Source organism: Cotesia glomerata, linkage group LG4, assembly GCF_020080835.1.
Source record: "Cotesia glomerata isolate CgM1 linkage group LG4, MPM_Cglom_v2.3, whole genome shotgun sequence".
Taxonomy (NCBI): Eukaryota; Metazoa; Arthropoda; class Insecta; order Hymenoptera; family Braconidae; genus Cotesia; species Cotesia glomerata.
The window spans coordinates 16228612-16243382 of record NC_058161.1 but is presented as its reverse complement, the minus strand read 5'-3'; the positions used below and the strand labels follow the sequence as shown (position 1 = coordinate 16243382).

The following is a 14771-nucleotide window of genomic DNA, read 5'->3' as shown; positions in this document are numbered from 1 at the left end:
TCTCATTATTTCCAAGCTATATCCAATATTGACAGAATTAATCTCAATTTTTCCCTCCATAAGTCATAAGAAAACTTCATAAAAAAATAATTTTTTTTTTTTTTTTAATAGAAGTCAGTCTGTTCAGGCGGAAAATTAATGGCCATTATAAGGAAACTAGAAAGTACTGAGGATTTTTCTCGAACGAATAAATGTGTTTAGAAATTAACCGGTATTTGAAAGTTGAGATAATAACACGAAGGCCGATACAATTTAGTTATCTACATAATTTATTTTTTAATTTTTATCTATGATGTAAGCGGGGTTTTTTTTCGTGATATTTTTCTCAAATCGTGCTACATTTTTATTGAAATAAAAGAAATAAATTGAAAAATGTCAATAAAAGAAAAAAAAAAGGGGAAAAAAAATATCTTAATGTTAAATTTAAATCGTATAGATATAAAAGTAAAAATAATAAATATATACAGCTCCCTACGTCGGATGTTTTCCTGATGGTTCCGAAGACGAATATAATAATTTTATTAAGTATATACACCGAATTTTTTAAGTCTTTTTACAACAACAAAAAAGTTTCCATTGTAGTTTTATATTTATTTATTTAAATAGTGAAATCTAAAACTCAGGATGCTGAATAGAATCAAAAGGGTTGACGATATTTTATAGATTAGTTCAGTAAAAATGACACCGACGTCTTGAATTCTATCAGGAGTCCATGTTGAGTAAGAAGGTGTCTGATTTCTCGAATTATCTGCCAAAAATTACAACATTGACGGTAGTTAGAGTTAATTTCTCTCTTTTATCCTGAAAAATTGTAAAACTGATAAATGGAAAGAGATAATTTCTGTCATATCTACCGAAAACTGCAATATTAGCTCTAGATTCCTTTTTTATCATTAGAAAACTGTTTTGCTGATAAATTTCGGACAATTTATAGGTTTCAAAAATTTTTTGCATATAATAAATTTATATTATTGTAATTTTATTAAGATATTGACAATACCATATTACATTGATTAAAAAGGTTAATGCAGCGTGAAATCTTCACGTTCTACATAAATAACATTTTCATGAAAATTTTGAGGCAATATTACTATCATAAAAGCGAGAAAAAAATTTACATTGAATTTTAATGTTAATGCAGTATAAAGTTATTATTTCCTGCTGTGTTGACACTTCTGATCAAAATTTTAAAGGAAAATCACCATAAAACAATGCCAAAATTATTGCATTGATTTTGAGTGTCAATGCAGTAACAACATTTCATTAAGAAGAGTTTACATTTTTTCTCTCTCTCGCCCTCTATTGGACAAACGAAAGTATCTCTGTCATACATGTACAACAAATGGAATCTTAAAACGCATTTTATGCATAAATAAATGAAAATTTTCCAAAAAAGCGCTTCGCTCTTCGATAGATAATTAAATTAAAAATCAACCAGTGTTTTGTTGTGAATGCGCTAACTTATTATTTTTTTGAGTGTAAATTAATACACTGAGAGGTTGATAAATACACGTAATAGACAGATTACCAAAAATTAATAAAACTTTAAGTACCAAAAATGCGTTTTTTGTAGCAATAAAATATTTCAATTTACTTCCCAATAATCTAAAAGCTCTTGATTGTAAAAAGAAGTTACTAACTTACTAACTAAGCAAGAATTTTGAGAAATGGATTAGATCTAATGAACGATAAATTAAGATATTGTATTATATTGCAAATTATTGTATAATTAGTCTTAGGAAAACTTTATACTTTGTACATTGCATTAGCTAATTATTATTTAACTTGATGTATGTCCTATTGAATTTTATTATATTTATCTGATGTCTATACACAAATGTTATGCACCTCTAAAGAATGAATACCGAAAGTGAAAATAAATAAATAAATATTAATATTATTATTATTACTTACCCTTAATCTAAAATTTTTCTTCCTTACCCTCGAAATAAAACAAAATTCCATTACCAACAAATGCAAAAAAAAATATTTTCTTACCATAATAGTTTCCTAAATCACTCCCCAATGTCCTTCTTCAGATGTCAGCACTCCACCGCTCCAAATTTCTATCCTCGAGGGCGGAGTCATTGACTACTCTAGCAGTCGAATAAAAAAAGTAGAGGGCAGCAGTAATAGTACCATACTGACCACCTATACTACTCCAGAAAAAAACTACCCCTCAACTTAGACCAATTATAAAACACTCTCCCTCGGCAGACCGTGAATTACCGAGCTCGCGATGTAGAACGTGACTTCATCAATTGTAATAATAATTATCAAAATTTACAAACTATTTTTTATTTATATCAAATAATTAATCATCTCTCAGGAAAAATATTGAGAAGTTTTAATTATAATTGTGCGACAAATGTGCTAATTATAAAATAATATAAATAAATAATTATTTTTAAAAAATGACATTTTTTCCGTGATAATTTTTAAATTTAGTGATAAAAAATTTTTACTCATACGTGATGGTGCAAATTTGTCTGTAAGTTATATTTAAATAAATATTAATTTAAAATTAATGTTGTTAAAAATTTAAAAAGGGTTTAATTGATCGATTGCCGGAAGGATCGATAGGAAGAAGGACGTTAATATAATAAATCAAGGGTTAAATGGCAATGGATGATCGATTTATCGAACGGGTTGCGGATGAAGTAGGCAGAATTATAAATTAGCAAATATCTAAATATATGTTTGTATGTTTGCATATGATATATGGATACATGGCTATTTGTTGAGTACACGGCAATAACAATAATGTTGTATTTATTGCGGGACGTTGTCGGAATTGGATGTGAATTGTTAAGTAAGTGGGTGTATCGACTGCTGAAATTGTTTATTATTTATGGATGTAAGGAGATCGGAGATACACGAATATGGGTTAAGGGTCTTAAATTAGAATTTTTTTTTTAAACGAAAAAAAATGTAGAAGTGATATTTGTCGGAAAAATTCGGGGGTAGAAATTTGAATATCGTGGTTGAATTTTGATCGGAAGTGCGGTTAAGAAGTTATTATTTTCGCACTGCATTGACGCTCGAAATCAATGCTGTAATTTATGTTAATTTGTTGTGAAGTAATGTTACATTCAAATTTTGAGTAAATGTATCTTATACAAAAAATTACAATTTGAGTAGTGCATTGAAGCTCACAATCAATGCAGTGGTATGTGTCAATGTTGTTATGCTATTATTATTATTATTATTATTATTATTATTATTATTATTATTATTATTATTATTATTATGGTGAAATTTTAATTAGAAGTCTCGTCATTATAAAAATAAGCTTTGTATAGTGCATTGACGCTTAGAATCAATGCAGTCATGTGAGTCAATGCTTTTTACAACAATATTATTGTAAAATTATAAAGGAAAAATTCTAAATATAAGTTCCGTCATACGAAAAATGATATCAATGTACCGAATTGATGCTCAAAATCAATGCAGTGATGTAATTCAATGCTATTTATAAAAATGTCGAGGTAGAAATTCGGTTAAAAGTCTCGTTATAACGAAAATAATATTTTTCTAATACATTGACATTCAAAATGAATGCAGTGTTGTAACTATACATGATTATTGTTATTGAAAATTTCGTCTTAAAATTTTGATTATAAGTAATTTTATGATGAAAATCATTATGTTGCATTGACACTCAAAATTAATGCAGTAATGTGAGTCAATGCTTTTTACAATAATATTATTGTAAAATTATAATTAATAGCATCGTCATACAAAAAATGACATTATTGTACTACATTTATGCTCAAAATCTATGCAGTAGTGTGGGTTAATGTTCTTTAAAATCATATAATGAAAAAATACTTAATATAAATTCCGTTATACAAAAAATTAGATTAATGTACCGAATTGACGCTCAGAATCAATGCAGTAATGTAATTCAATGCTTTTGATAAAAACGTTGAGGCCTAATTTTGATTAGAAGTCTCGTTATATGAAAAATGAAATTTTTATAATACATTGACGCTCAAAACCAATGCAGTGTTGTTACTATACATGATTATTGTTATTGAAAATGTTGTCTTAAAATTCTGATTATAAGTAATTTTATAACAAAAGGATAAAGAGTATTATGCTGCATTGACACTCAAAATCAATGCAACATCAAATCAATAACTAAACTAGCAATGTTTCTTATAATATCAGCTCATGAACCTATTTACTGTGTCTTTTTTACTAGAATTGCAATGTTTTGACTGAATTGGCATTCGAAATCCATGCAACAATATAGCTTAATAATTTGATCAAAAATGAATGTTACAAGTTACTAAAAAAATTTCTAAGCTAACGATGTCCTATCAGTGAACAACTTTTTTCACTGCATTGACTCTCAACATCGATGCACTAGATTCTCGTCAATATCTTCAGATCTACAGGTCCAAATTGTTTAAATTTCTAGTATGTTATTCTTGTTATTAAATCACATAAATAACTAAACTCACATTTACAATAACAATAGTAATTTTAATAATAATAATAATAGTAATTACAATAAAAATTTAACTCGAATAAATAATTGACATTAATCAATACAGCTGGTACTCATTAAATTAACCCAAAAGTATCCTAATAAAAAATGAAAATCTAATTACTCGAATCAGCGAGCGTGACTCTATGGAAATTATTAAAAAATATAATTTGCTAAAAATTAATTCCAACCGTCTAAAAAACAACTGCCGGTCGATTGTAGTGAAACAAAACCGTGACTGTCCTTGACACATAAAATACAATCAGCATAAATTTATTAATCATCGTAAAGTATCATTAAATTACATACTTATTATTATTATTATTATTATTATCATTATGACATGGCCGTAAAAATTTTTTTTTCTAAACTTATTTTTTCGTACAATTTAATATTACGCAATAATAAATTTAGAGAATTCTATAAATTATCAATTTTTCAGTCTGTATTTACACGATTATACGATAAAAATTAATCAATCAAAAAAAGGAGGTCAAAATTTATAAGCAAAAATTTTTTTTATCAAAGAAAAAACAAAACTGTACAATCAGCTTTTTAAAAACAAAAAGGCTATCATTTTTTTAATGCTTTGTTTAGCCGCAGTACTTAACGATAGTCGCAGTCACACTCGAATCTGATCGTTAAATATATATATATACATTTTATGTCAGTTAAGAACGATAAAGTAAGTGCTCATATCGTATTGAGTTGAGTGGACGATAGATGGCGAATTTAAGTCGCATTGATATTCACCAGAGGTTAGATATATTTAGTGGTATTTGGAGGCCGTCCAAACTATGGGAGAATTTAACATTTTTTCTATCGGAAGATGAACTGCTGCCAACGATTATTGACCGGGTTTCGGTTAAGTGGGCCGTCATTTTTTTTTCTGAGGCTGAGTGATCGGTGTGATTGTAAATAAAAACACAGTACTGCATTGACACTCGGAATCAATGTAATATATAACAGTATTTTATCCGTTAATTTGATTGATATCTTAAATTCGGAATTTTAACAGCTACTGCCGTTTCACGGGAGATGAAGATTTAGACTACATTGACACTCAAAATCAATGTAACGAAGAGAGTATTTTGATTAGTAGTATTTTTAAGTTATAGTATTTCAATACTTAAATTTAATTTTTTATGGGGCTAGTGAGGATTTTAGAAGACATTGATGCTCAAAATCAATGTAATAATTTTTTGATAATATTTGATAGTAATATTGAGTTAAAATTTAAATTTAAAGTATCATTATAATGATAATAACGATTTGAGACTGCATTGATGCTTAGAATTAATGTAAACTGCACCGATGTTCAGAGTCAATGTAATGGCAGTGAGTACTCTGATTAGTAAAAAAATGTTAGTAAAATTAAATCAAAATTTAACTTTTTAGAATATTTATGCTTTTGAAGATGATTTTAAAATGCATTGATGTTCAAAAACGATGCAAAATCGTAAAATAGTATTTTGATTATTGAGTTTATTGATAACATTAACTCACAAGCTAAATTAAAATCATCTTTCAGATGGGAAAGACAATTTTAGACTTTTTTGATACTCAAAATCAATTCAGACTGCATTGACACTCAAAGTGAATGCATTCGTATAAATTAACATGTTAATAAATATCTCAATATTATCAATTCAGAATTTGGATTAAAATTCTCATCTACAATTGATGAAATTTCCTCACTAAATTGATTCTCAAAATCAATGTAATGATTTTTGTGATGCTATTTGTTAGTATTATTGAGTTAAAATTTGAATTTGAACTATCTTCATAATGATAATGACAATTCGAGACTACATTGATGTTTAGAATCAATGTAGACTGCATGGATGTTCAAAGTCAATGTAATGACAGTTAGTACTCTGATTGATAAAAAATGTTAGTAACATTTAGTCAAAATTGAACTTTTTAGAATATTTATGCTTTTAAAGATGATTTTAAAATGCATTGATACTCAAAATCGACGCAGACTGCATTGACACTAAAAATGAATGTATAAATTAACTTTGCAATAACTATCTCTTATTATCATCGTCAAAATTCGGATTAAAATCTTTATCTACAATTAAATTTTTTTACTACATTGGCTCTCAAAATCAATGCACTCGTATTTTTGTTAATATTTCAAGATAGACTGATCCGATTTCTCTGAAATTTTAATATGTTCTCATTAGTGAGTCATGAAATAAATTTTCAGGCTACATTGATACTCGAAATCAATGCACTCATTTTTTGTCAATATCTTGAAATCTATTGATCCGCTTTTTCTGAAATTTTGATATGTTTTTGATACTGCAACTTACTAACGATAATAATTGATAAAATCATTACTTCGTGACGTTAAAATGTAAAAGTTCATACGAATGTTCGAAGGTTGTAAAGATTGAAGATAAAATGTCCAGTAATTTTTTTTTATCGTCAACTTGTCATCTGTATACTGTCATCTGTATACTGTCAGAGGCGCTATTCTTTAGTCATTGATTGAATTGGCTGACAAAAGGCCAAAGTGCATATCATATATATAATATCTTCTATACCTGTACTAAGCTACTGGGTGATTTTATTGTATCAGTTTTCATAAAAGGCGTTGATGTGTATATAAAAGCAATTTCCAGTCAACCCAGCTTTTGTCTTTTAACACTGCAGGCTGCATACCTTCCCATACTTCCTATTTAACTCGCCTTGTACAGAGTAGCACATAGAAAAGATCGATAAATTCTATTAGTTATCCGGCGTTTTAACAAAAGTTTATTAATTACTTCATCCGATTGTGAGTACTCCTGTTTTAATTAAATGTTCTACTACTCATATCTGCAATCATAATTGATATAAATCTTTCGGTAATTATAAATTCGTAGAAATTATCAGTGAGTTTTTTAACTCAAAATTCTGGCTGAAAAATCAAAGATACGATAAAATTATCAATATTATTATTGATAGGAAATTTAATTTCCTATAAAAAAGGTTTCTTGTCATTTTTTCATATTTTGAATATCTAACCCATAATTTCGATTTTAAAATTCTCTCAACGTATGGCCTTATCAAAAAAGTCAAGATTTTCGGAGTTATTACAAAAAAACACTTTTTTCGGATTTTTTCGACAACGATATCTCACGAACGCATCAACCGATTCTGACGCTCTATGTGGCGATCGATGCGGGATTTCAAGTTTGGCGAAGGCATTTCGAATGACACCAACCGCGATGAAATCGGTCAAACCGTTCAAAAGTTACGAGAGGTTTACACACACACACACACGCACACATACATACATGCATGCGTACATACATACATACATACATACATACATACATACATACATACATACATACATACATACATACATACATACATACATACATACAGACGTACAGACGTACGGACATCATCGTGAAAATAGTCAGGAAAGCTTCCTAGGACCTCGAAACGTCGAGATCCGATGAAAACTTGATTTTCGAAAAACGGGGTAAAACCAATAACTTCCCGATTTTTGAAAATTTTTAATTTTCTTAGCGGGAAGTTAAAAATTAAAACAAATAATTTTAAGTGAAAATATAAGATATTATAAAGAAAAGAATCTCATTAAATTATAATTTTTTATTTGAGACATTTATAAAATTTAAAATTAAACAAGTTTTTAGCATATCAATAATAGACAAATTAAAAAATTTAAACTAAACTCCACTGAGAAATTACATATAAGCATTTGGGAGTATGTGTGTTTTCAAAAGTTTGATATATCTCCCAAAATCGATCTCAATAAAATAATCTGAGTCAGTGAATAGGTTATATATCACTTTGGAAATAAAGCATAGCCATCTACCGACAATACTTACAAAATAAATATTTATTACCTACTACTAAATATTATTTGGTGGAAACAAATATTTATTTATAAGTAATAAGGCTTTGTTTATATCAATATAATTTATTTAGAATAAAAAAATCATTTATTAAACTGTAACAAATAATATTGATGGATAAAAAATATTTTTTTCTCCCAAATAAATGACTAAAAATTTTGTTACTAAATCAGTTTAGTACTCCGTACTAAATCCTTTTATCAGTGTACGAGGCAAAATAAACCAACGCATAGAACGAATAAGTTCCTTCGAAATTTATTTGATAGTGTAATCTTAATTTATTTATTATTAATCGATACGTTGATTCTCGTAAACTCCCGCCAAAAACAAACATATTTTTCTCAATAATAACAATGATAATCATAATAGTCAGACTAATACTAAAACTGTTACAACACAAGTTAACTCTAGTGGCTGCCGTCAGCCGTGATTCAGTAGAAAACAGTCCGGGAGGGAGTTAACATCGTTACTTTTTAATATATTTTATATATTTCATTTCATCAGAGTCGTGTGTACACGATTATACTATTAAATAACAACGACCTTCATTCCGGTAAACTTTAAATTATCGAGCATGCTTTCACTTATATTTTCTATAAAATAATATTTTATTTTTATTCTTCATTAAGAGTTAGTGAAACAAGTGCATTTAATTTGTGACTAAAATAATTCATTGAGTAATTGTCTTACTATTTCAACCGTGATAACTCGTGATTGTTATAAGTTATAAACACAAGTTTTAATATGCAAATTTTAAAGATGTGTATTTATCGTTTTTTGTGAACATTTTTTAGTGACCGGTTACGTATTCCTTTTTCTTTTAAAGATTATGGAGAACGACAAACACGACTTTTTTTTTGAACCGGTAAGAATTTCGATCAAAAAACATCCTGAATGTCATTTAAAATTGAAAAAAAAAAAAAATTGCATTAACTCTCAAAATCAATGCAGTGTTTTTGAGTCGACATCTCGAGAAATTTGGTAATTTTTTGCATAGATAAAGCAAAAATTGAATTTAAAGTGTATCTATAGTGTTTATTAACGTTTCAAGACTACATTGACTCTCAAAATCAATGTACTTGTATTATTTTTTACATCAATCAATTATGTTCTTCAATATTAAGCCAAATTAGAAATTGAAAGTGTCTTGAGGCGATTAATAACATTTTACTGCATTGACTCTCAAAATCAATGTACTTATAATTTCGTCAATACCTTAGGATCGTATGGTCCGATTTTTATGAATTTTTAATATGTTTTCAACATTAAAACGTGAAACTAAATTTTCAATCTTTATTGACTTTCAAAATCAATGCAATCGTTTTTAGGTAAATTTCTTTAGAAATCTACTTGTTGTAGCCGATCTCATGTCGTAGTATTAAGAAAATTTTGTCATAATATGTTTCACTTCATCGAGTAATGTCGAAAAATGGAATTGGCTCAAAAGTTTATATCTGTATTTTGTGATATATCGCGTCATGTAAGCAGGATTGCGCCCACAGTTCTCAACTGATCTTTATGAAATTTTGTGGGCTCATTCCGTGGATCAATACTAAGATCAAGTTCGAAGATGAGCTAAATCGGTCAGTTAGTTTACGAGTTGTGGGTGTTTCAAAATTTTTTTTATTTTTAAAAAATTTTGGATTTCGTATATTTTATGGAAATAATTTCTCAGGTGTAAAAAGATAGATGAAATCTATTAAATTTATCTTAAACTTTATTTAATTACCTTCATTTTAAGCTATTATTCGTCTAGTTTGAATGATTTTTTTAATCAATTCCGTGATTTTGAAAATTAAAAAAAATTTTTCTATGAACGTATTTCGGTCCTTTTTCTTTAAATAATTTTTAAGCCGTAAAAGTTAGCTTAAATCTATTAAATTTATTTTAAAGTTCGCATGATTATCTTCAATTTAAGCTACTATTCGTCGACTTTTGGTACTTTTTTCAATTTATTTCGTAGTTTGAAAAATTAAAAAAAAATCCAGAATAAATTAATTTTTAGCTTTTATCATCAAATGACTCATTTGTTACAAATCCTGTTTTTTAGGTATTTGAATATCTATTTGTTGTAGTCGGTCTAATATCGTTATTTTCAAAAATATAATAAAAAATAAATTTTAGCACATTATTGCATTTTTATTATTGCATTTTTATTGCTTTTTTCAATATTCAAACAAGATATCTATCTATCCATGTCAGCAGTGAAATTCTAAAATTTTAATATGTTGTTAATATTGATACTCAAAAATAATTTTTCACACTGCATTGACATTTAGAATCAATGCACTAATTTTTTGTCAATATTTCAAGATCTACCAATTCGATTTTTCTGAAATTTTAATATATTTTTCAGACCGCTACTTCACAATAATAATGATCAAAAAAAGGTGTGTGTGCGATTCACACACGATAGAAGTGAAACTTCAGTGAATCGACAAAAGAATGAGATGAATATTTATAACAAGGGTAGGATAATTACAAAGTTTAATTGTTCAAAAATGAAAGTATTTTGATTAATTTTAAAAGATATTTTATATTTTATTTAACATATGTTACATAATCTATTACTCAAGTTCCATATTTTCAGTTTCAACAAATGATACAAGAGGCTTATGATAACTAAAATACGATACAAATATTTTAGTTTCAATTTGGTTGATATATCTTTGGAACACTGCATCTATTACCGTTTTTGATCTTGTAGTTGATTGAGTGCGATTGTTACACATTTTTAAATAAAATGTTGTATCGAGAAACTCAATCAAAGGAAGCGCTGTATCTGATGCAAAATTTATGTTAAAATCCCCACTTAAAATCATCGGAATTTTATCATAATTCTTTTTGAGAATTCGCGATACCTCTGGGGTATATTTGATCAAATTTTCATGTATAAATTCAATAACTGATTTTATTGATTGGTTGGGAAAGATGTAAATTGCTACGATCAAAATTAAATCTCCTTGGTCATTTCTGCTCTCACAGGCACATATTTCTCCAACTTTCGAAAGCTGAACAGACAATGATTCTAGCTGTTGTGCATTGAGATCCATTTGTGGCGTAACAACACGGGCTCCATCATTTACGTTGTGATAAATTGCTACTCCGCCTGCCCTCGTACGTGGTCTTTTGTAATTAACAACAATATTAAAATTTGGAATGTCTACAATATCTTCATTATTCATCCATGTCTCCGAAAGAATTAAAAATTTGACGATGACACTATATTGTCATGTTGCAGATCTTGTACATGAGCTCGTAAGCTTTGACAGTTAAAGGTAAACAGTGACATCCCTTTTCTTTTTATTTAAGAAATCATATAAAACATTTGTAATTGTCTCAAGTCGATTCAAGTTCAGCCTTCGAAATTCATGTTGTAGATCAATTGTAGATACTGACGCTCTTCGGCCATGGTAAAATTTTTTATCATTTTTTTGAAACGAGATATAAGCCGTTTATTGATGTAACTCGTGATAATGCGACGTACAGGAGTTGTTGAACGTGTGATTTATCATATTCATATACAATCTCACCAAAAGTAGCTCCCTGGGACTTGTGAATCGTCATTGCACATGCAGAGACTAATGGGAAATGATTACGTTTTACAATAACGGTTTTATTAGGTACTAGTGGTATAGATGATGTTCTGCGATCTATTGGTACTGCCAGTGGATGAAGATTATTTTTTTTGAATTGATGCCGCTGCCTTTCTTCTCAATTTTTCTCCGATTTTTGGAGATTCTGGAAATTCTAGCCATAAACGACCTATCTCTCCTTTGTCATTATATTCAATGAAAATTAATTTTCCCGTCGCACCATTTGCTAATCCATCTGATACATCGATGTTAGTTGTTATCATGTATGGTTTGTTCAAAACCAATGTAATTTGATATGGCAAACCTCCTGTATCAATAGTTGACATTTTATGTAATTTTGACGCATAGAAGTTTGCTGTTCAACATTTCTACATCCAATATATATATCAGTTGCCTCTGAATTCACTTTTTCTTCTATAGAATTCAAAATTTTATTGTTGTATTCAGCAACTGAATGATTATTAAAAACAATCGTATACCGTCTGGACAAAGTCTCTCAGCTTCTTCTTCAGAGTAAATCCGTGACTCAATTAAATCTAGCTCTTCCTGATCTAACAACTGTCCATTACCAATTTTTGTTAATATTGTTGCAAAACTTTGATTAGCTTGTCGCATAACTTCGTTTAGTTCGAAAAATTTCAACCCTCGCCATAGTGTTGAACCTGCTATTTGTCGTTTTATTTGTTTGTAAATTGGGGTAGCACGAACTGGCGGTAGTTGACGTAGATCACCAATCAAAATTATATCTAATCCACCAAAATGGACTTCAAAATTACCGGTGATTTGCTTTAACCTTGAATCTATTTGGGACAACAACTCGGCTCCAATCATACTAATTTCATCGATAATCAATACACGAACATATTTAAAAAGTGATCTATATTGTTGGGCTACTTCAATTGATAAAGGAAGCAACTTTGAAAGACTTATCTTCAGTGCAGTGTGTACAGTGTACAGTAAGCTCACGTAGTTTTCACATGCACTACACACGTTAAATGCTCAAATACAAGCACGTATTAAACAGTGTGCAATATACATACACACTGACATCTGCTCTCTCGCTCTGGCTCACAAATTACAGGCGACTATGCTTAGAAGACGGGAGTGGGGACGCTACGAAGTATGGCACAAAGAGGAGAGACCGATAATATACAAATTGTATGTATATTTCTGTCTCATTCTTTCCCCTGGCTTCATCCTACACATTTTTGTATTTGTGTCTCTTACCTGTCGTTTTTTCGTTGCATCCGGTTTGAAATCACAACGATTCTAAAGAAGTTTCACTTCAAAAATTTTATTTTGCATTTAATTATAAAACTAATTTAGTAATTAGAAAACTAAAAATTAGTTACAGTGCACTTGACAAACATGTCAACTGACAAATTTTTCTAAATTAAAAAAAAATTTTAGATGAATCTAGAATGTCGTGTCGTACTTCTATTGTTTAATACAAAAAAAAAAAAAAATTATCATTATTGCAGTAGATTTTAATTTTCTCAAGTACTCCATTTTTTACGTTGTGATTCCATAAATTTGCATAAATTTTTTTTATCTAAAAAAAACATTTTATTAAATAGAACAATAGTGGCTTGTTCTAGAAACGGAATGAATATAAATATAAATACACAAGAGATAATTAAAAAAAAAAAAAAAAAACTTATTGAATACTGACGCCAAGTGTTTTGTGTTAATTGAAAAGATTTCAAGTGGCTCAGTACAAATGACAAGTGTTTTCAGTTGTGAATTATTATTATTTTTATCTATAATAATAATAATAATGAACAAGAGATCTCTTGTGAGTCGACAATCCCGGGTGAAAAAATTTAGTCTGTTTTATGATTAATAAAAATTTTTAATATTTTTCATTCAATTTAATTTTATTATGTGTATCTATTTTATATAAAAATTTAATCTGTTTTTGCCCGTACTATTCCCAATTCAGACCAATTTCAGATCATTTTTAATGTTATAATAAAATTGTTTTCTATTGTTTCAAGACCAAAATCAGACTTTTTTTGTCACAATCATTTAACTGGTTTTGATCGCATCAAGGTCAAAAACAGACCAAAACGTTGCATAATTTTTAGTCGGTTTTTGATCACCTGTAGATCAAAAACAGATTATTATTATTATTATTATTTCTTTATTTATAAACCTAACAGCCCTGTAGGGCCAATTGTAAGGTTACAGAAAGTTACATTGACGTAAATGTGAGGGGCGCATGTAGCCAAAATAATAATGTTAAATATAATAGCATTTGATATATATATAAAAAGAAAAGAATTATATGAAAATAGAGTTAAAGTTTATCGGTGTTACAATATTATATACGTCTTAGTATTAAGATAACAATAATTAATCCTAATTAGGCATATAATAGTTATATGTAATTGTAACAAATAGTTCTTAAATTCATTTTTAACAATATATAATTCATAATATAGCTTCAAAATAGTGTTAGGGTAGTTAATATTTATATTTTCATTATACAATATTTACAAGGACTTGGTATCTGGTAATTTGGTGAAATTAGTGAGCAAAAGAAGCTGAAGATGAAGATGCTGGAGTACGGTTATCTGTGCTCCATCAATGTTATAAGTCACCATCTTAGTCGACTTTTGGCCTTCGAACATTTAGAGTGAAAATTGTAGAACAAAAACAGTATAAGATTCCATATTGAATTTGAAAACAATACATAAAGTCCATCTACAAATTAACTAGACTAAAAACCGATCAAACTTTTAAAACTTTTTAGTCTCATTAGATTAGAAACAGCATAAAATATTCATAGCTGCTCAATTA

At 28.3% G+C, this 14771-nt stretch overlaps 1 protein-coding gene across 10 annotated transcripts in view; it reads left to right on the top strand.

The window, feature by feature from the left end:
* The first annotated feature begins 2147 nt into the window (after window positions 1–2147).
* LOC123264115 (alpha-1,6-mannosyl-glycoprotein 2-beta-N-acetylglucosaminyltransferase) overlaps window positions 2148–14771 on the top strand; it is a 30431-nt gene continuing 17807 nt past the window's right edge. For 2 of the 10 annotated variants that reach the window (XM_044727214.1, XM_044727209.1), the window contains exon 1: window positions 2148–2491. The gene's annotated coding sequence lies outside the window, so the exon portion shown is untranslated. Of the gene's footprint in view, window positions 2492–3148; window positions 3170–8804; window positions 9239–9292; window positions 9355–14771 lie in introns of those variants that run through there. The other 8 variants (XM_044727213.1, XM_044727208.1, XM_044727215.1 and 5 more) reach the window with 6 other exon arrangements.